General features: G+C 37.6%; 1 protein-coding gene across 1 annotated transcript in view; it reads left to right on the forward strand.

Annotated features, from left to right (window-relative positions):
* Positions 1-1,106: 1,106 nt before the first annotated feature.
* The window catches only part of gnaz (guanine nucleotide binding protein (G protein), alpha z polypeptide), a 59,089-nt gene continuing 39,661 nt past the window's right edge, over positions 1,107-20,534 (forward strand). Inside the window, exon 1 of the mRNA XM_053516036.1 lies at positions 1,107-3,172. The gene's annotated coding sequence lies outside the window, so the exon portion shown is untranslated. The remainder of the gene's footprint in view (positions 3,173-20,534) is intronic.

Raw genomic sequence — 20,534 nt, forward strand, 5'->3', positions numbered from 1 at the left:
TATAGTCTAGCCCAATCATAGTCCTTATAGTCTAGGCCAATCATAGTCCTTATAGTCTAGGCCAATCATAGTCCTTATAGTCTAGCCCAATCATAGTCTTTATAGTCTAGCCCAATCATAGTCCTTATAGTCTAGGCCAATCATAGTCCTTATAGTCTAGGCCAATCATAGTCCTTATAGTCTAGCCCAATCATAGTCCTTATAGTCTAGGCCATTCATAGTCCTTATAGTCTAGGCCATTCATAGTCCTTATAGTCTAGCTCAATCATAGTCCTTATAGTCTAGGCCATATATAGTCCTTATAGTCTAGCCCAATCATAGTCCTTATAGTTTAGCCCAATCATAGTCCTTATAGTCCAGGCCATATATAGTCCTTATAGTCTAGCCCAATCATAGTCCTTATAGTCTAGCCCAATCATAGTCCTTATAGTCTAGCCCAATCATAGTCCTTATAGTCTAGGCCATATATAGTTCTTATAGTCTAGCCCAATCATAGTCCTTATAGTCTAGCCCAATCATAGTCCTTATAGTATAGGCCATTCATAGTCCTTATAGTCTAGGCCATTCATAGTCCTTATAGTCTAGTTATTTTTCACATCAGTGTTAATATTTTCATCGCTTTTGATATTTGATATTAACTGTTCTATAACAATCACAGACAATGCAGTGATCCAGGACGCGCTGTACTGTTCTCCTTTAGGAGCCCTCCGGAACTCCCTAAAAGGTTACGGAAACCCTCTGGAGATGTGCCCGCCCCGTCTGCACAAAATTTGGCTCAGAAAGTGCAGCATATGGACGATGCTTGTGTGAAATATTCTTTACACGTGGCCACATGCTGATTTAGCAACTTGCCAAGGCGCCACTTGGGACAAATCCTGGATTTGAGAAGAAGAGCCAGGTGAAAACAGAGTGTTTCTGTTGTTTATTTAGTTTTAGAAAACCGTTCTGCTGATAAAGGCGTTTTCGTAGATGATTAAACTTTATGCTTAATGACAGCATGTTTCACGGACATGTCTCATTGCGGCTCTCAGTTCCTGTCCTCATGCTCAACTCTTAAATGTCCACTTTTCTCCTCCTCTTCTTTCTCATCCTGTCCCCTCTTCACCACCCTGTGCTTCATTTCCTCTCGTTTTCCGATTCTTGCTCTTCTTCCAACCCTTCTCACACCTCATCTGTTCCCAGATTCTCGCATTTCCTCTGCTCTATCATCTCAATATTCCTTCTGGTATTCCTCCTCCTTCACTCTGTTATTTTAATCCTCTCACCCCTTTACGACACCTCCTTTTCCTCCTCTTCCTGCTTCTCATATTCCTCCTCCTCCTTCTTTCCCTGCCACTTCCAATCCCTCTTCTCCTCTTTCTCAAATGGCACCCTTTTTGTTACTCCTCCTTTCTTTTCATTTGCTTTCCATTATCTTTCACTTTTCTTTTTCTTGTCCTCTTTCTCCCTCTTCTAGTACTTTTCTTTCTTTCCCCCTCACTTTTTGTCTTTCTTAGACTCCGTCTTTCCTCCGCATTTCTTCTTTACAAACTCATTCACTTTCTTCATCTTCTATCCTCTAGTCATCTTCTTGTTACCATCACCTTTTCTAATTCCCTCCCTTCTCATTTTCACCTTCTCCTATTCCTTCTTCTCTTTTTCTTCTTCCTCTTCATTCACTAATGTACATCTTGTTTTTTCTCTTCCTCTTGCTCCTTATACTTTTTTTCTTTGCCCTCTTTCTCCCCAACTCCATCAGGCTTCTCCTCCTTTTTATTCTCACTCGCTCCTTCCTTTCATTTGTTTACTTTCTTCGTACCTTCCTCTTCACCTTTCTACCTTGTTTTTTTTTGCTCTCCTCTTATCCCTTGTATTCCTTTCCACCTCGTTATTTTTTAACTCCTTCTCCTTAACTCTTTCTCTTTCTTACTTGTTTCTCCTCCACCTCTCCTCTGTATCTTCTTTTCCATTTCCTCATTCTTCGTATTTCCTTACTCTCTCCTCCTCTTTCTTTTCCTCTTGTTCATTTTCACATCTCCTTCCACCTTACTCCTTATTATCCTGCTATTTTTTCCCCTTCTCTTCCCTCCTTTCACACTTCTTATCTTCTGCCTCACTTTCCCCTTCCTTTACAGTCCTTCTCTCACTGCTCCTCTTCTCCTTACTCTCTCCTCTCTACTTTCTTTTCTTACTTTTCTCATCATTGCTCCTTTCTTTCTTCCTTCCTTCTCATTCACCTCCTTCTTCTCTTCCTTATTCTATTCCTTCCTCTTCCTCGACTTTCTCCAACCGGTCTTCCTCTTCCTCATCTCTTTTCCCTCCTTCTCCTCCTCCTCTTCCTCCTTCCTTTTTCGGGATGTACCGTGTTATTTATTACTCGCAGACAGGAGCATTGCCTGGAAAGGAAGTGGCACTTCATACGCACAAGCAGTTGGCACAGAAACAGAATGCTCCCCTCCCCTCCCCTCTCCTCTCCTCCACCAGCTACTCTCCCTTTTTCCTTTCTCCCACCCTCCCTCTCTCTCTCTCTATTTCGCTCTCTCTTTATTTCTATGACATGCTCGTGCAGCCATCAATGAAATCACAACCGAGGAGCAGCAGGTTTGTAGTATATCTATAAACACTGCCATCTAGCTCTCTCTCTCTCTCTCTCTCTCTCTCTCTCTCTTTTTCTCTCTTACGCAAACATACACCCTTCTATCTTCCCTCCCTTCTGATTTCATTCCATTTGCATTCTCTTCTCTCTTTCCATCAATTCTTCTCCTTTCTCTGTTTTTTTCTCTCTCATTATTTAATTCCGTACATTCTCCCTTCCTCTCCTTCCTATCCTTGCCTGACTCCTCCCTCAGCTTGCACGCCCTTTCTCAAACACACACACACACACAGAGCACAGTTCATGCGTGCGCACACACGCGCCCTCCTCCCCCCATCTCTGCAGTGTCTCTCAACCGCCTCGGAGCTAACAAGAGAGGAAACGACACACCGACTGTAACAAGAAGGGGGACGGAAAAAAAGACGAACGCTTCATCAAGGCGTGTGTGTGTGTGTGTGTGTGTGTGTGAGAGTGCCAGGGGGAGCGAGAGGGACTGTGAGATACACACAGATGTGAGGATGTTTGAGATTCACAGGAAGGCTCGTGCACTCCCTGTCTGTCTCTGAAGGATCATCTGCGGTGGTACCGAATGGACAAACGGTGAGACAGCTCTTATTCTTTTTTCACACACACACATACACACACACACACACACACACACACGTCTTATCACCTCTTCAGTTGCTTTTAGCGTTTGGATTGATGGAGCTCGGCGCAGCATCTATGGAAGAAGGATGCTGTTTTTCCTCCATGGCGAAGGAGGTGATGTAGAGCGATGGTTGTTGGAGGAGTCTTTTATCCCTTCCTCCCTCTCTCTCTCTCTCTCTCTCTCTCTCTCTATCCCTCGCTTTTGTCCTCCCGGGCCTGGATTAGATGCTGAGCAAAGATCAAAGCTTTTTGTATGGCATATGTCCATCCAATCCTATCATAAAGAGAGAGAGAGAGAGAGAGAGAGAGAGAGAGATTCATGCACTTCCATCAGCACACCTTTTTGATTCTCTCTCTCTCTCTCTCTCTCTTTCTGTGCTCGAACAGCACATCTTATCAATAACATTTCTCCATACTTAAAATGAACTAGAATTGTTTAACTAGCCAGTGTGTGGGTGGAGGACTAGTCATCTGCCAAGCCAAACCAACCTCTCTCTCTCTCTCTCTCTCTCTCTCTCTTTCTCTCCTTCTATCTTTGTATGAGTGTGTGCCTGCGCGCACCTGCATGAGGACGCGTTAGGGAAATAGAGACACCAGAGGGGCGGAGGTCTGTGCATTAGTAAGAGAGAGAGAGAGACAGAGAGAGTGAAAGAAGACACAAAAGTACTATTGGAGCAGAACTCTGGCACTGCAGTGAAAAATAAGTAAACGAGGAAACTGAAATGTCTTGTTCAATCTGAAGAATCCTGAAATGTCTTTAATAATTTCTAATCTGATTCAGAAAGACAATTTAGGTCAATTTTAATAAGTTCATTGTTGCATTCTCTGCTGAAAAGTTGCAACTTGATCTGGTTAGAAGCTGGCACTGTTTAAACTAAATGAAGTACTGATGGTGTAAGGAAAGATTCCCGCCTTTTTCTTTTTTTTTCTATTCTTTTTTCCCAATCCTGACCCTAATCCTAAACCAAACTTCTGTAACTTTGACTTTGTACTGATTTGTTTAGAAGCAGGAAGGGCATCTGACATGCATTCAGCTCAAAGTAATAGTATTTACACATCCGCTACCTCTCATTGTGATATTATAACAAGTATACTCACAATAAGCATAGTGGTTTAGCTAAATGTAAGCCTAAAATTGTCTTGTACTGTTGCACTAACACACGGATTACATCTTTCTAAGTATCTTGAATTTCGACAAATGTATCTCATAAGATTATTATAATAGAACGGCAAATGAAATATAAGATTATTAAGTGAATTTCCCAACATATTTTACTTTATATACTTTATATGTGTATTTAACTTTTCTTATTCTGCCAAATAATTTATTTTATTTTTTCATGAATACATGCAGATTCCATGCAAATGAATACAATTAGCAAAATTATCCACCATAGAAAACTATAAAGTTTAAAAATCTAAAATTTAGTTACATTTTTTCCTATGAGAAGAAACAGTAGGGAAATGTGACTAGTTATAAGATAAATTGAATTGCATGTGCAAAAATAAATAAATAAATAAATAAAGTAAAAAAAGTTTTTATTTTTAAATAAATTTTTAATAAATTAATGCATCTAATATGCATAGTTTATACATAGAATATATGAGAATATTAAATGTTCTCCACACAAGCTAAGATGTCATGGTTTTCCAGCGAGGCATTTGTAGAAAAAAGCTTAAAGATCTGCCAAAAGAATAAGAACATTTAAAGCTGGAAATAAATTAAAATGTCATTTGTTTGATCATTAACTTTGTTAATAAATTCAACTTTATATATATTATGTACCTAATTAAATAGACATTTTAGGTCATTGAGTACATGAATGACATCTTAGCACATGAATACAGTATGTCTTAAACATGGACAAATTTATCTTATTTATCTATAGTTTTTATTGAAGTTGTTAGAAGTAAAATATAATATAATACTTATTGAGAAAAGAAAATAATCTTTTCAGATTGTAAATTTAGACAATTTACAAGAACAAGTATTTTAAGCTTAAAAAAATTAACATTTGACAAAATGTCTACCAATAGGATTAATAATTATACAATTGGTTAATAATGGAAATATTGCCTAAAGATATTTTCATTTGCTGCAATAATGTTGTTGTTTTTTTGGCGTAAACCGAAATATTCTCATCCTTGCCGAACATATACGGCAAACAGCACAACGCTAAGAAACAGAATACAAGGAAAATATTGATCGGTGGTTACGTTCTCTCCTCAACAGTTGCGACTTAATCTTGTTAGAAATTTGTATTAATTAGGATTAATGAAGCGACGTCATTTTTTAAATTTGAAGAAAGTTTCTTTGGTTTTTAATCTATTTGAATTGGTTTTATTTTTTAATAACCATTCCCACAGTATCTACAACAGCTGTTCTTAATATACAAATTATTATATGCATTTAGCTGATATGTTTTCCTAAGTCTAATGTGGGGAAAGTTCAGGGGAATGCTGTCAGTGTGGAAAAAGCTTAAAAACACAACATTTTAATGATTTTGATACATGAATATGAACAAAGAAAGGTATGGATTTTTGTAGACAGTATATGTGGAAAATATAACATTCTAAATAATATCTTTAGAAGATCATTTAGTCCAAATTTGGATGCCTGAGCTGAGTCTAAATCCACCGCTCTGCTCCAGAAGGTCAGGCAAGAGGAGACAAAGTACAATATCACTGACAAAACATGGACACGTCTTCTCTCTCTCTCTCTCTCTCTCTCTCTCTCTCTCTCTCTCTCTTTCTGACTCTCTGTCTCTCTCACACACACATACACTCACACACACATGGACATGACTTGCACCCAAATGTTGCCCTCGTCTTCCTGAAAGTCGTTGCTGCCAGTCAGCAGTCGAACAGACGGGGAGATGTCGAGCGACTGCTCCGCTCCGTTATCAGCTACATCACAGGACGCAGGGTAACATTAGTGTAAATGGTTGTTTTGATACTCTGCAGCATTATCACAGCTTCGTGAGGCTTTCATACAGTAAACTGAGCTGAAGGCCTGCCGATAATCATCGATCCGTCATGGTATTTTAAATTTTTTTTTAACTGCATGTGATATTTGATTAAAACCTTAACGCTGATTAAATTATCAATAGTTAAATATCCACCCATGTTCAAGATAGCAGAAGGTTTTTTCTCCTAATCGAGAAATTTTTACGACACCCTGAGTAATCAATTTTCCTGTAATTAAGTCTAAAATCTAGCTGTATTGCTAGCTACAGTATAATACCATCACATAATGTTGAATTATGAATATTTTATTATCTCCGTCATAAAACAAACTTGTGTCAAATATCTAATTGAATATTTAAAAGCAGTGGATTAGCCACATGAACACTTTCTGTTTATTGGCACCTTAAAACTAGCTGCATTGCTAGCTATAATGTTATAATATAACATTACGCGCGATAGTACCTTAATGATAAATAAAAGCTCATTTGGATTTGCCACATGATAATGACTTGCTGTTTATTGGTATCTTTAAGCTAGCTATTGTTATATACTGTACATCTTAAAACTGCCTAAACAGTTTTAGAATGTATATAACATATACTAAAAGAAACTTGACTTAAAATGAGCGTTTCCACATGTCTCAATTTTACCAGGACCGTAACCGTATATATATAAATCTGAAAATACAGTATATTTCTGTTTTTTTATTTAATTGATTTTATATACAGCTATATTCTAGACAAAATCCAGAACTGGTTGCCATGACAACAAACAAAAGAAAGCCCCCAAGGCCTCGAAAAATAAGATCTCTATGGGGCGGTCAGATGGTTGTTTCAAGATTAATTTTTTATTCTTTTGTAAGTTAAAAGTGGCAACCCTTCAAACAACAAAATCTCAAAAAACAAACACAGTTATATAACCTATTTAACCCTGACATAAATAAAGCAGCACATGATGTACATTATGATAATACACTTGCTGAACTAGGTAACAGATTCCTTCTAAATACTCTGCAGCATTTCGTTTTTAGTATCGATTAACTGGGTGAAAGGAATAATTATTGGTTTGTGTATAAATACATATCATATTTGAATTAAAAATACTCTAAGGGAACTTGTATTTTAACTAGTTAGATTTTTACTTCTCTCAGAAGAGATGGGATTTGACGTGACCTGACCTTTCCTGTAATTACATCTAAAAGCTAGCTGCATTGTTGCTGAACTGTGTGATCTTAATAATAAAACATATTTGTTTGACAGATTAAAGTTGATTTTTTTTTTAAAGGCAGAAGATTAGCAAGCTAACTTGCATTTCCCTTTTGAGTAGATAGCGTTATTTGTTTGCTAACTATCTGGCTAATACTGGCTTGGTGTGGCCTGATCATTGATTGTGCCCATTTTTTTTTAAACATAGCGATATGTAATATTTGATCAAAATCCCCCAAACAGTTTAACGCATAGCCCAATAATAACTAACAATGCTTGATTACTTGCCATGAATGATTTCTGCAATTAAGTCTAAAAACGAACCATCTTGCTAGTTACAGTAGGTTTTTGAAAATATTTTTACATTTGTTTGAGATATTTACCCGGACATAAAATATGGCAGCAGATTTATGACATTATGTGACTGACATTTTCTGTTTTGTGCCATCATGGCAGAACATAAATAACATTATCTGTTTTTATCTAGCCTGCTAAAAACGATATACAGTATAGTATTGTCTGTTTTGCTAGCTAGCCAAAACAGGTATATGGAATTATCGGTTTGCTAGCTAGCTAAAAGCAGTTAGCATGTTCTGTTTGCCAGCTAGAATGATCCGTTTGCTAGATAATTACTGAAAATTTCCATATTCTGGACATTTACATTTAGGCATGTAGTGCTTTAAAGTTTTCGTCATTGGATAGATCCTTACACTGGGTTAATAAGTTACTAACTAAGTGCCATCAGTCAAACACAGTTGGGAAGGGGATTTTTTAAGGGGCATTGGGATTAGTCCAAAAACTGAAGAAGGACCAGATTTATATTAAAAGCTTTTAATAAAACGCTTTTTTTCTGGTTAATGTAATACTACAGCGGAACATCAGCATATGAATTTTATTCATTCTGGAAGCAGGTTAAGGTGAAACTTCATATTGCGATATGAATTTTCTCATAAGTGATAATGTAAATGCAGATAATTCATTCCAGGTACTGTGCGAAAATTCATGTAGCTTTTAAATGCATGCTGAAGGCAACGCTGGTATTGTGAGTTGACTCTTTCTGAATAGCTTTCGCTGACTGTAAAAAATCCATAAAATATGTAAACTCGCGTCACTTGGCTTTTCACCGACGTTTTGAACAGCTCTCAACTTTCGTTTGGTTTGTTTGTTTGTAATTTTACAAATTTTGTGTAAAGTTTTTAAATTCGTAAGAGAAGGTATTTGTATCCTAAGGTTACACTATATACCATTCTCCAGACAAAAATGATGTTTTTGGAGAAATATGTGTAGATAGTAATTTCATTTAAGGAATACATCTCAACAATGCTTACAGAAAAATAAAACCAATAATTATCTTTTTTTGGCCCTTTTTTTCTTGGTGGTCACATGAGAAGAAGAAAACGAAAGAGGGAAACAATAAAGAAAAAAGTTCTATTGTGTAATTGACACTAAAGCCCCAATGCACACAGCTACAGCAAGGATACTGTGAAAAGGTATTGATGGCTGCATAGCGAATACACTCGCTCACTCACTCATCTTCTATACCGCTTTATCCTGTATTCAGGGTCACGGGGACCTGGAGCCTATCCCAGGAGGCTTAGGACACGAGGCAGGGTACACCCTGGACAGGGTGCCAATCCATCGCAAGGCACACACACTCACACACACTCACACACTACGGGCAATTTGGGAACGCCAATTAGCCTAACCGGCATATCTTTAGACTGTGGGAGGAAACCCTCCAAGCACGGGGAGAACATGTAAACTCCATGCACACAGAGACGGGAATCGTCTACAACACTACATTCTGTTTGAAGACAAAACCAAGAAAATTACATTATTCAAACATTTAATAATTCAAAAAGTTTAGTTGTATTATCGATTTTCTTTGTTCTCAGCAGTCGTCTTTATGTTTTGCTCAGTGTTAAGAACACAGAGATTATTTCTAACACTTTGTATTAATTACCGAGATATCACCATGAATTGACTTGAAATGTGAAGCCTAAATGGCCCAAACTCTGTCATTTTTACCGTATGTGCCATGCCTACTTCAGCTACTTCAGGCTGATCTCATCTCACCTTACTGAAATAATTAACAGGATAAGCTTAATACATTGCATGAGCTCTTGAACTAAGAAAAATACACACACGGCAGATGCATTAGCCTGATACAGATACCAATATAGCACAAAAGGTAGTGCAAAAGTATCAGTGAGAGGAAAAAAAAGCACCTTTTTTCATAAAAACACGTTGTTTTACCTGGCATGACTTGTGGTCATTTCTCATGTAGCGTGGATGTTATTACAGCATGTGGGGTCACATGATGACAGGATTTCATGATTTAATAACCTCATTATCAAAAGCACAAGCTTCTTGTCTGATCATTTTGATTATTAATATTTTCTCACACATTTCATATACATTTCCTTAATTTTTTTTTTGATTCTCTAAAGCTGCTTTGCACCAATGACCATTGTTAAAAGCGCTATATGAATAAAATTAAATTAATTAATACACACTTCACGAACCGTGTATAAATGTTTTTTTTTTGGCTGACTCTGTGGTATGAATGCAGATATGAAAACAATCACTGATTTTATATGCGGGACGGTTTATTAGCTGCAGTGAATATGAGTAGCTGTTTTGGCTTAAATTTGCAATAAATAAATACGTAAAAAATAATAATAGTCATAACAACTACTTACATTTTGGTAACAGAACAAAACATTACATCATCTAAAAATGGGTATTATTGTCCAAAAAATCCTTGCCATTGGACTTCACGCTCCATTTTGAGAACAGAATAAAGAGGCTGACTTTATCAGTATTAGAGCCTGCTTTGTTAAGATGATTGATTTCCATTTATACTGATAATCAATTGCTCTGATACATTTTACTGCATACAATACGTCATTTACAAAATAGCAATGCATCAGACCCTTTGTTTCGTCCGGTCGTGCAGCTTATATTATCTACAGTAGCTACAGTAGTTACTATATAATGGCAGATGTTTAATCACATCCTGAATATGTATCACTGTTATTTACTTTTTTCCCTTGTTATAGACCTCCTGACCTCTGGCCATAGAATAAGAATTTTATTCCTACCTGACTCTAAAATTAAAAGGTCACCCATGCTTTGACCCCTGGCTAATTATACATATTGATTCATGTTGTTAAGAAAATAACATTAAGAGTGGGTCACTAGCTTTTGACTTTTACGTATTTCAATGTCCCAGAGGGACTGTGAGTCATCTGTACAGTATATGAACAATATCTTGGTGACCAAAGCACTACTTTCAGTTTATACATGCAGTATATTAAATAAATAAAAAAGTGGTCATTAAAGCAATGCCATCCATTACAGCGTAGTCTGGAGACTGGGGAAGTTCTATGTGTTTCAACATATTTTTTTAAATAAATAGTCTCCGTGCGACTCTGTAAAGGGAAATTTTCTCGCGAAGGGAAATGTCAACATTTACACAAATTATATCAGGGCCAGTGCTTGAGTGGCTCTAATTGTTTTTGGCTCAACAATGGGGCCTGTTTTGGCCAAGCACCTTATCAGGGTCCTAAAGAAACCTGGAACAGCCAACTGCTACAAAAAGCCTTTGTCCGCCAAAGAGTGCTGAGTTTTTACAGTGATTCATAAGGCTGGTGTGTGTGTTTGATGCTTTTTACCTTAACTACAGGAACATAAAATGCATACAACCTAAGTTCCTACCTGCGGGTAATCGATCAGTCGAGACATATTTACTGTCTGAAATTTGCTTTGTTTGTTTTTTCGCTGCACTAACAAGTCTTTAAAAAAACAAAAAAACTTTGGAACCTTCAATTGTCTTTTTTCCAAGAGGTTATGTATTACTTGGCCATTATAAACTCCAGGTTAGTTTGTTCTTAGTACTTAGAATAAGTCAAGTATTTCAAATCGAGCTAAACTGCTTTGGTACTTTGTGTACTTCAAGGTTCTTCAAGGGTTATTTACAGGGATTTTGATGATAATACATAGTACCTTTAATATGATTTTTTTTTTTTTTTTTTAAAAGAATGCATTCTTTGAATTGATAGAACATGAACTGCTTAATGTCCTTTGAAGGATGAATTTGTGTTATTTGCATGATGCTTAACCTCATTTAAAGCTTCATTCCAAAATGAAAGAAACCAATTATGGACACAAAAGAATCTTTTGCACAGTATTTGGAAGGAAACGTGCATTTTTCATGTTTTGCCAAAAGATTGGTTAAGGAGGACTAGGACTGTAACAACGCAAGGCTGCCACACGGGCAAAGCGACCAGTTTCAAGATGTTTACAAACTAGCGAATTTTTGAAATGTGTTATCTTAAGCCCGCTAAATGCTTGATACAATTCTTATGTTATATTAGCTCAAGGATCTTACGCATCTCGATAGTTTGAGCAATTTGTTCCTTTATCATAACAATCTGGTGGGATGTTTAAAAAAATAGCTAAACTATTTAGCTCAATAATACTAGCTTATGTCTAAAACTGTGAGTTTTATAATGCTAGTAATAAAATGGTTTACTAATTCATTAGCTAAAAAGTGCCTCAAAACTCAAAGAGAAGTTTGAAAAAGTAGCGAACCTAAATGCTGTAAAAGCATGCAAATAGCTTGAAAATGTAGCATGGTAAGTCTGTTATAATAATTCTAAAATTACATATAATTTTTCTTTTTTAAACAGTGCTGTTTAAAAGTCTTAGGCTTTGTTATACATGTGTATTTAATGACTTCATTATTGAGTCAGTACAAAAACAGATTTCTAAACAATATTATTACATCGAAGGAAAATATGCGTAGGGCAGAAATGAAAGCATCGTATTCTGTAAAAGATTGTTTTTCAGACAAAAAACAAAACAAAACAAAATAAAAATCAAAAGAAAGCTTTTAGATTTTGCATGCATAAAAAAGAAGCAGTGATTTCAAAGTCCTCAGGATGTCTGTGCCTGGTCCTGCAGGATGTTCAGTAAAACTTAGCAGCTAAGGTTCTTATAAAACTACACTAATTGTACTTGAACCTATATTCTAGCAAAGGGACATCACACCAATTATTTACTTTTTCTTGCATGTGCCAAGACTTTTGCTCAGTATTTCTTTTGGTGTTAAGTGGCAACATTGTTGGAGGAGTAGTTTACGGTTGCAGGTATTGAATGGGTATGTTATTCTCTTGCCAAAGTCTTATAACCGCTAGCTAAAGATTTCTAGCTGAAGATTTCTAGCTGAAGAAAAATTCCTAGAATTCAAATTCTGTTAAGTTCATAGGTCATGGAGGTCAGCCAGCAGACAGACAGCATCTGTCTAGCTAATGTAGGCCAATGCAAAGTGAATTTGTTAGGTGTAATCAAGCAACCTGTTCCAGTGAGCTAGAACATAGTCACACACACACACACACACTAGTTGTAGAAGACAGAGCAGTGGGGCAACAGGTCTTCACAGCACTATTAGGTTGGACGGAATCCAAAGGGAATTTAAAAGGACGCTAAGTGTTTGGATTCCAGTCCTTCAACAGAGTGACGTTAAACACAAGGAAAATATGCCACCAATGTTAATGTCATGTTGATGAAAGTTCACTAGAATTGTACCGGGTGGTCTGGGTGGTAACACTCAGCAATCTGCATACAATCACACCAACATCGACAGACATCGACCGTTTGGATTATTAACCAAACTTTGAGGTTTGATTAAGCGGTTTTAAAATGCTGAGCTTAATTTCTGACCTGAGTATAAACTAGCAGTAATTACAATACTTACTTAAGCCCCGCCTTTAGTTTGTGTAGTCTTCATTGATCATTTAATTTTTTTTTTTTTGCAGTTTATGTTCATGAACTCAGGTTCTGTGTGTGGAAAGTTGCTCGTATTCAGTGTTGGGTTGCACGGACACGTAGGTTTGCTGTTGAGATTAGATGCATCTATTTGAGGTGAAGCTTCTGAGAGAAGAATTTTTAAAAAAAATTCTCTTTTAACACATGCATGTTGAAGCCTGGAAAAAGTTAGAGGCAAAAGCAAACTACTTTTTTTCTTTGCAATCTAATGAAGGCAAAAAGAAATTACATTTATAAGAAGGAGTCTCCAGTGTGAGCATTTCAGGGTATAACCTTCAGAAGGCCCTTATATATATATCTTTGTGGGTTTTTATGAATATTACAAGCTGGGGTTTAATTTGAGTTATTAGCTTCAAGTGAGAGAAAAAATAGCCTGAGTGGGAACGATTATTTATAGAAACTGTAACGATAAAATTAACAAGAATTTGTTTCATTCATTTGATCAGCTGATTAACCGCAATAAAGAGTAAAGCTTTAGTTTATGACCTAAAACAAACAGCAAAACAATAGCTTCCTTGTTTTGATAGAGAGGCATGACTAAAAAGTGCAAACTGAAGACCTCAGCTAGAACACATCTTGCTTGAGGAAATCACGTTCACCGTTTTGACTATGCATTTGTTTGAGACGAGAAACTGAGCCCTGGCTGTTCTCTAAAACTAAAGGAACAAACACTGTTTCTAACCACACGCTTGTTGATTTTAGGATGGAGGACAAGGGTGTGGTTTATTGTAACAGGACTGCACTTGCATTCAACAGTAAAAAAATAATCTATTTGAAGTGATGACTTAGATTTTCCTGACCCTGAGGTCTTGGAAATATAATGCTCAGAAATAGCTATTAATTTTTTTACATTAGTGCAATTTTATTTATCTTTCCAAAACATTAAAACAGGCTTTAGGAACTGGAAGCCAAAAAATCATTAAAAAATGAAAACAATTTTGGTTCCTAGTGAGCAAGTGTTCATCACATACTGAAACAAATGTAACTATAAACATTAAAACATTTCTGAAATGTTGCTGCTGCATTTTTTCGTCTAGTTTTATAAGGTTAACCCCGCTTAAACAACAATCATGGCAACACTGGACAATCATGGGCATCTGCAAGCAGAAGGGGGGGATAGCACATCTCTCCGAGTGTGTTACGCCATGCCGTTTCTGATCTGCGTAAGCAAGCAGTTTAAAACGATTAAGATTCAGCTGGTTAGTAGTTGTCACTTAGATTAAGAGAATAACCTTAGGAGAATGCCCTAACACAGAGATGTGTATCGGCTTTGATTAAATAAAAGGAGAGAATCAGGTAAAAATGTAAACAAACAAACAACAAAAAGGTTGGACGGCACTTGAGATGGGAGCGTTTCCTTATTTGAACTGCTAAGGGCCTCTGAGCGAGAATGCTTTAAAAGCAGTAATGAAGTGCAGAGACGGTGACTCTCTCTCTCCAGCCGATCTAAATTATTAAACCCTGTTCACCTTCATCTCTGTCACCGTGCTGGCGTCTCTTGATTGCTCCGTTGGGCTGCTCGTGAAATCGCTGAGCAAAAGTGAATTATTCCAATATTCCGTTTGGACTTTCATCTGGTACCTCATCTTCCACTTTGCGATTCATTGTGTTGTCCAGGATGAGTCTTGGAAGTGCTTTGTGTTTTTAATTATAAAATCAGTCCTGGTTTAAATAAGAGTTAAAACTACAGCTTAGGCCTTGAGTCTGACATCTCGGTTTCATGTTTATGGGTATCTGTATGAACGATCGCCAGATGTAAGAAATCATGTCAAGTGTAAGTGTGTTTAGGCGCACAGGCCCTCTTTCGTGCTTTTCGTTTATTTGAAATTCAACCAAAATGGATTGATTGAACCGTATTAGCCAGGTTAGGATATCTGGTTTATCTTAAAAGTATTTGTTTGGAAATTGCATGAACACAAGTAATATTATTTAAGCAAATTTATGGACACCATTAGCATTAGAGCTGAAAAAAAAAAAAAAATCTCCAAGCGGAATGTCCTGACACGTTTTAAAAATATTTGGTAATAACTATCAGCGCCGTCCAGGAAAGCTGTGAATCACAAACAGACTGTCAGTTTAATTAGATTTTTGGGCATCGTAAATGACAATATATTCAATTCCAAAGCCTTAATCTTTATAGTCAGAATTGAACTTGTCAATTTTACAGCATTTAATGAAGACTGACCTACACTATAGATTTAATTAATTGAAGCGACCAACAAAAGATCGGTTAAATCGCACGACTCTATTGTGCAGTTATTCACAGCTCTGATATCAGTATTAATTAAAAAACAGCGATAGGTTTGTTCCTGGTATAAACCCTTGGCCTACTTCGGTGGCTGTATATCAAAATGTGTAAACCAACACAAGCTGAGCACTGAACATCCTTTTCTTACAACATCCGGAATATTTTCTCAACACTTGCATCACTAGCTCACTCGGCCCGCGTGATTTATTTATATATATTTTTTTCTCTCAGGAACCGTTCCTGTTCCGCATTCAGCCATGGGATATCTCTCTCTCTCTCTCTCTCTCTTTTATTCTATCGCTTCATTTCAGTGTCTTACATTTCTCCTTCTTCTCTTATATACAGTCCTATATACTGTAGGTCAGCAGGTGTAGCGATGAAAATATATTTGTCGCTTATTCCTTTCAGCTAATGATGAAGCTGGAAATATCGATCCTAACTGAGCTACCTGACATCGCCCGACCACAGTGCATCAATCAGACGTTTGGGAAGTCGTTCCCATCACCATAGCAACCAGTGATGTGAAATGTGATGGCCAGTACAGATAGCAATAATTATATTCTAGTAATACTATGAAAGCCAGACAGTGAAATAAATAACTTCCATAGTTTTATGAACTCTTGCATAAGGTTACATCAATTTTTCTGGCAGTCGCATGAAATTTGGAACAGCAGTTCTGAAATATATGGCGTGTATAAAAAAACGATATGAAAATTGGCCGCCCGTTAAGCACAGTACAGCAAACCTTTGCTTTGTGGACTTGCATATTTAATAACATGTAAAGTGTCTTTAAGTAGCTTTGTGCAAACATGGTAAATAATTAATATACTTTTATTTAATTAAAAATACTTTTTTTGTTGTGACGTGCAGGAAGTTGCACATGCTGTTGTTTAAAAGAAACCGTTTCATAGTTCAGATTTATAGGAAATTATTTTAATCTGCAGAGTCTCGCCTTTCCTGGGCCTGATCTGGAAAAGTGCTATAAAACCCTACCGCTGCAACACTAAGCAAGTGTGTGTGTTTCTGTGTGTGCACACATTCATATCTGTGTATGTGTGGGAGACAAACAGACCATCCTCCCCTCCCCAGGACTCAATCCTCACATCCATACAGAGAATCTTTGTATTCCTTAGCACAGCTCTATGCACAGTCATATGACTGAAAAGGGTGCATAGGGGGTGGGAGGTTTTTCTGTGCGTGCATGTACTGTATGTGTGTGTATGTGTGTGTGTGTGACAGCTTGTTCTAGAGGAGCTTGTTTCTTCTCCGCCATCCCTCCTGCCTCTCAGTGAAGGAGGTGTAACGTCTGTAATGTATCTTATGGTGCGTAACCATTAAAGCTGGATTTACACTGTGTGATTACAGCAGATTGTTTCTCGTCAAACCCGATCACTTACGATGAACCTGATAAAATCCCGGGCCGAATTCCGTAGCCGATCGTGGAACAACGTGTGTCTTCCAAGATAGATTATGTGATAATGATTATTTCTAAATGAACCTCGATGAAATAAAATGACATCCCATGTTATTAATCAGCATGGTTTGGAAATCTGCTTGTGTCGAAAACAGGCTCGTGTAAACACGAAATCCATGAAGCGGTAAAGCTGAAGTTAATTTTCTGTCTGTGAACATGTTTCATAAATGTATCTTCATCAACACTACTGTATTTTTGGCCGTCCCTCTGTCTGTGGATTTTAGATCGGATTGCCGTAGCAGCGCTTACATGCAGAGATTTTAATAAAACGGTTGGGTCACTGCCAGAACTTTGGGTGCAATGACACTAAATCATCATGATACGCTCCAAAACCGCCAATATCAACTCGCAAGTCATGAACAAAGAATTTACAGCAATCAAAAAATATACTGTGCGGTGTAAAAGCAGTTTAAAGTCCTTATGATATGAGCATTATTATAAGTCATAGTCCGATATCTTAAGATACGAGAGGCGTTCGAGTAAAACTGGGACTTTTGATTGTGCATAATAACAGAACCAAACTTCTTTTATGTCCCTAAATAATCACCTGTTACAAACAGTGTTTCACTAGCGCTTGGATACCAGCAAGTTAGACAGTTTTCTTAGTACACCAGAGCCATGATCATGTTTAAAACCCTGGCCTCCCAAGAACTCCTTTATGTCGCAAACATGTGGAGTTGATCTAGAGCGAAGTCAGGACAGTATGGGGGATGTGGCAATGTGCCAGTGGTATTGGTGAATGATTGTGTGTAAAGTTCGCCTTGGACAGATGAGTCTTTTCCATCCCATCCTCTTGATTTTTAAGGATCAGGTGTTCACCATACCGTCAGCATAATGTCAATCGCTTTTACACATGCATTCACACAAAATTTCATCACAAGTCCCGGTTTGACTTGAACACCCCTTGAATAAGTGAGAAAAGACATAACATAGCAAAACTGCACATTTATTATGCTAAGCATCATCCTGTAGACAGACGTCTTTCATATTGTGAAGCATAAACATCGTCGCACAAATCATAGTTTAAAAATGTCTAAATATCGACTCCTAACCAGGAGGATTTTCGTGTTCTGTTGTCTCACCTAAATTCGTGATAATGTGAGTTCGGTTATTTTTAGGCGCATGAGTTTTTATTGTTAGCTTCATTAGCCACACGCAGACACAACCTACAGCATATAACCTTCTTTTAGAATCATGAAGGAAAGAAACGAGGACGATTCCGATTTTTTTTATTTATAATTTTTTTTTTTTTATCAGATCAGATTTGTATGTCATGTTGGTTAATGTTCTTAAGTACAAATGATTTTTATCTGACTCTAAAATGGACATGTCTGTCCTCTGAAACAGCACACATCTACATATTGATACAGTGAGGTCAATACGTATTTGATCACTCTGTGATTTTGCAAGTTCTCTTACTTAGAAATCATGGAGGGATCTACAATTTTCAGCATAGGTGCATTTCCACTGTTTTGAACAATTTATTTGTGAATTACTGTGTCCAATAAGTATTTGATCACTTGCTTATCAGCCAGATTTCTGACCCTTAAAGACCTGTTATTTTGCTTTTAAATAGTCCATATGCTTCTTACAGAGCCACTCCTTGGTTTTCCTGGCTGTGTGCTTTGGGTCATTGTCATGTTGGAAGACCCAGCTACGACCCATCTTTAATGCTCTGAATGAGGGAAGGAGGTTTTTGCCCAATATGTCACAATACATGGCCCCGTTCATCCTCTCCTTAATACAGTGCAGTCGTCCTGTTCCCTGTGCAGAAAAACACCCCCATAGCATGATGCTTCCAGCCCCATGCTTTACTGTAGGTATAGTATTGTTGGGATGATACTTATCATTCTTCTTCCTTCAAACACGGCAAATGGAGTTAAGACTAAAAAGTTCTACTTTGGTCTCATCTGACCACAGGACTGTCTCCCATGACTTCTCTGGATCATCCAGATGGTCCCTGGCAAACTTCAGACGGGCCTGGACATGGGCAGGGGAACCTTCCGTGCGATGCAAGATTTTAAACCATGACGTCTTAGTGTATTACTGATAGTAGCCTTGGAAATGGTGGTCTGAGACCCCATGTATCTACTTAGAGTTTGGCTGATTGTGGGGTGCACAGGTGTCTTTATGACAGCTAACGACCTCAAACAGGTGCTACTAATTTAGAATCATGAGCAGAGTGTAGACTATTTAAAAGCAAAATAACAGGTCTTTGAGGGTCAGAAATCTGGCTGATAAGCAAGTGTTCAAATACTTATTTGACACAGTATTCACAAATAAATTGTTAAAAAATCATACAATGTGATTTCCAGATTTTTCTTTTTAGATTCTGTCTCTCACAGTGGAAATGCACCTATACTGAAAATTGTAGACCCCTCCATGATTTCTAAGTAAGAGAACTTGCAAAATCACAGGGTGATCAAATACTTATAGACCTCACTGTATGTCTTTGCTCACGTCATCCGCGCTAAAATACATCATAAGTCAAGCATCAAGCATTTCAAACAGTGGACAGGATTTTAGCAACAATGTGCTTGGGGTTTTGCTCTGGAGGATGGTGAGCAGTAAGTCGACTATATTTTTTGAGGTCCAGAAGAAGAAAGAAAGCTAGATCCTGTTTTAGCAGCTATTGCTAGCACTGCTATGAAATCCCCACGCTGCCTGTGCTCACTGATGACGTCAGCGAGCGTCCCACGCGTGCACAGAGACAAAAAGTCACATAAACTCGGATTTACCCGTTCGAGTATCAACCTTGCCGTAGTTTCCAAGATAAACTAGCTGATAACCAAAGCTAACAAATAAATTACCTCATAACCGTTAGGGGGTTTTTTTGGACAGTGTGGAAATGAGAGAGATATCATACTTAAATGGAAATAAAACTGAACAAAAAACAGGTTTTTACCTCAGAGTGCTAAGTGAAGTCTTAGCATGGCTAAGTTTTTTAGCATTTACTACACTTAGCATCAGTCTTATATGGAGAAAAGTAAACATTATATGACAGTTAACAACAAAGTTTAGCTGAAAATTTTAGCGTCTTAAGTTGTCAGTAACACAAGAGTGAGATTTTTGTGTGTACTCTTCTTTGCTAACATCAGTTGTGTCCCGTTAGCGGTTTTCCCTCTCTAATGCCCCTCGATAAAATGATTAGCACTATACACTGAGCCATTATCAGGACTAAAATAAAGCTTTTACTCCTAAAGAAGTAAAGCCTGTGTGTTGTTATAGATCACTGCTAATCAACACATGCACTAGAGTACGATCGGATCACAGATTCACGCTGGTTACCATAAATAGAGCGGAGCTCCGTGTGAAGGCCGTAGGTGAGAGCTGAAGCGTCTGCCCCCTTTTTCTGCCCGAGACCATGCACTGTTTTTCTAACACTCTCTCTCTCGCTCTCGCTCTCTCTCTCGCTCTGTGCGATGGCATCTAGAGCGAGTAATGAAATCGCACCCCCGGCCGAGTGCAACATTAAGTGTGAGAGCTGAAACGAACAGGGCTCTTCCCCACGGAGACACGCTGCTGCGACTGCCCAATACCAGACTGGCGTCTCATTAGTCTGAATATGAAAATTACAGTACATTACTC

The sequence above is a fragment of the Clarias gariepinus genome, chromosome 17 (genome assembly GCF_024256425.1).
Source record: "Clarias gariepinus isolate MV-2021 ecotype Netherlands chromosome 17, CGAR_prim_01v2, whole genome shotgun sequence".
In the NCBI taxonomy this organism is placed as follows: domain Eukaryota; kingdom Metazoa; phylum Chordata; class Actinopteri; order Siluriformes; family Clariidae; genus Clarias; species Clarias gariepinus.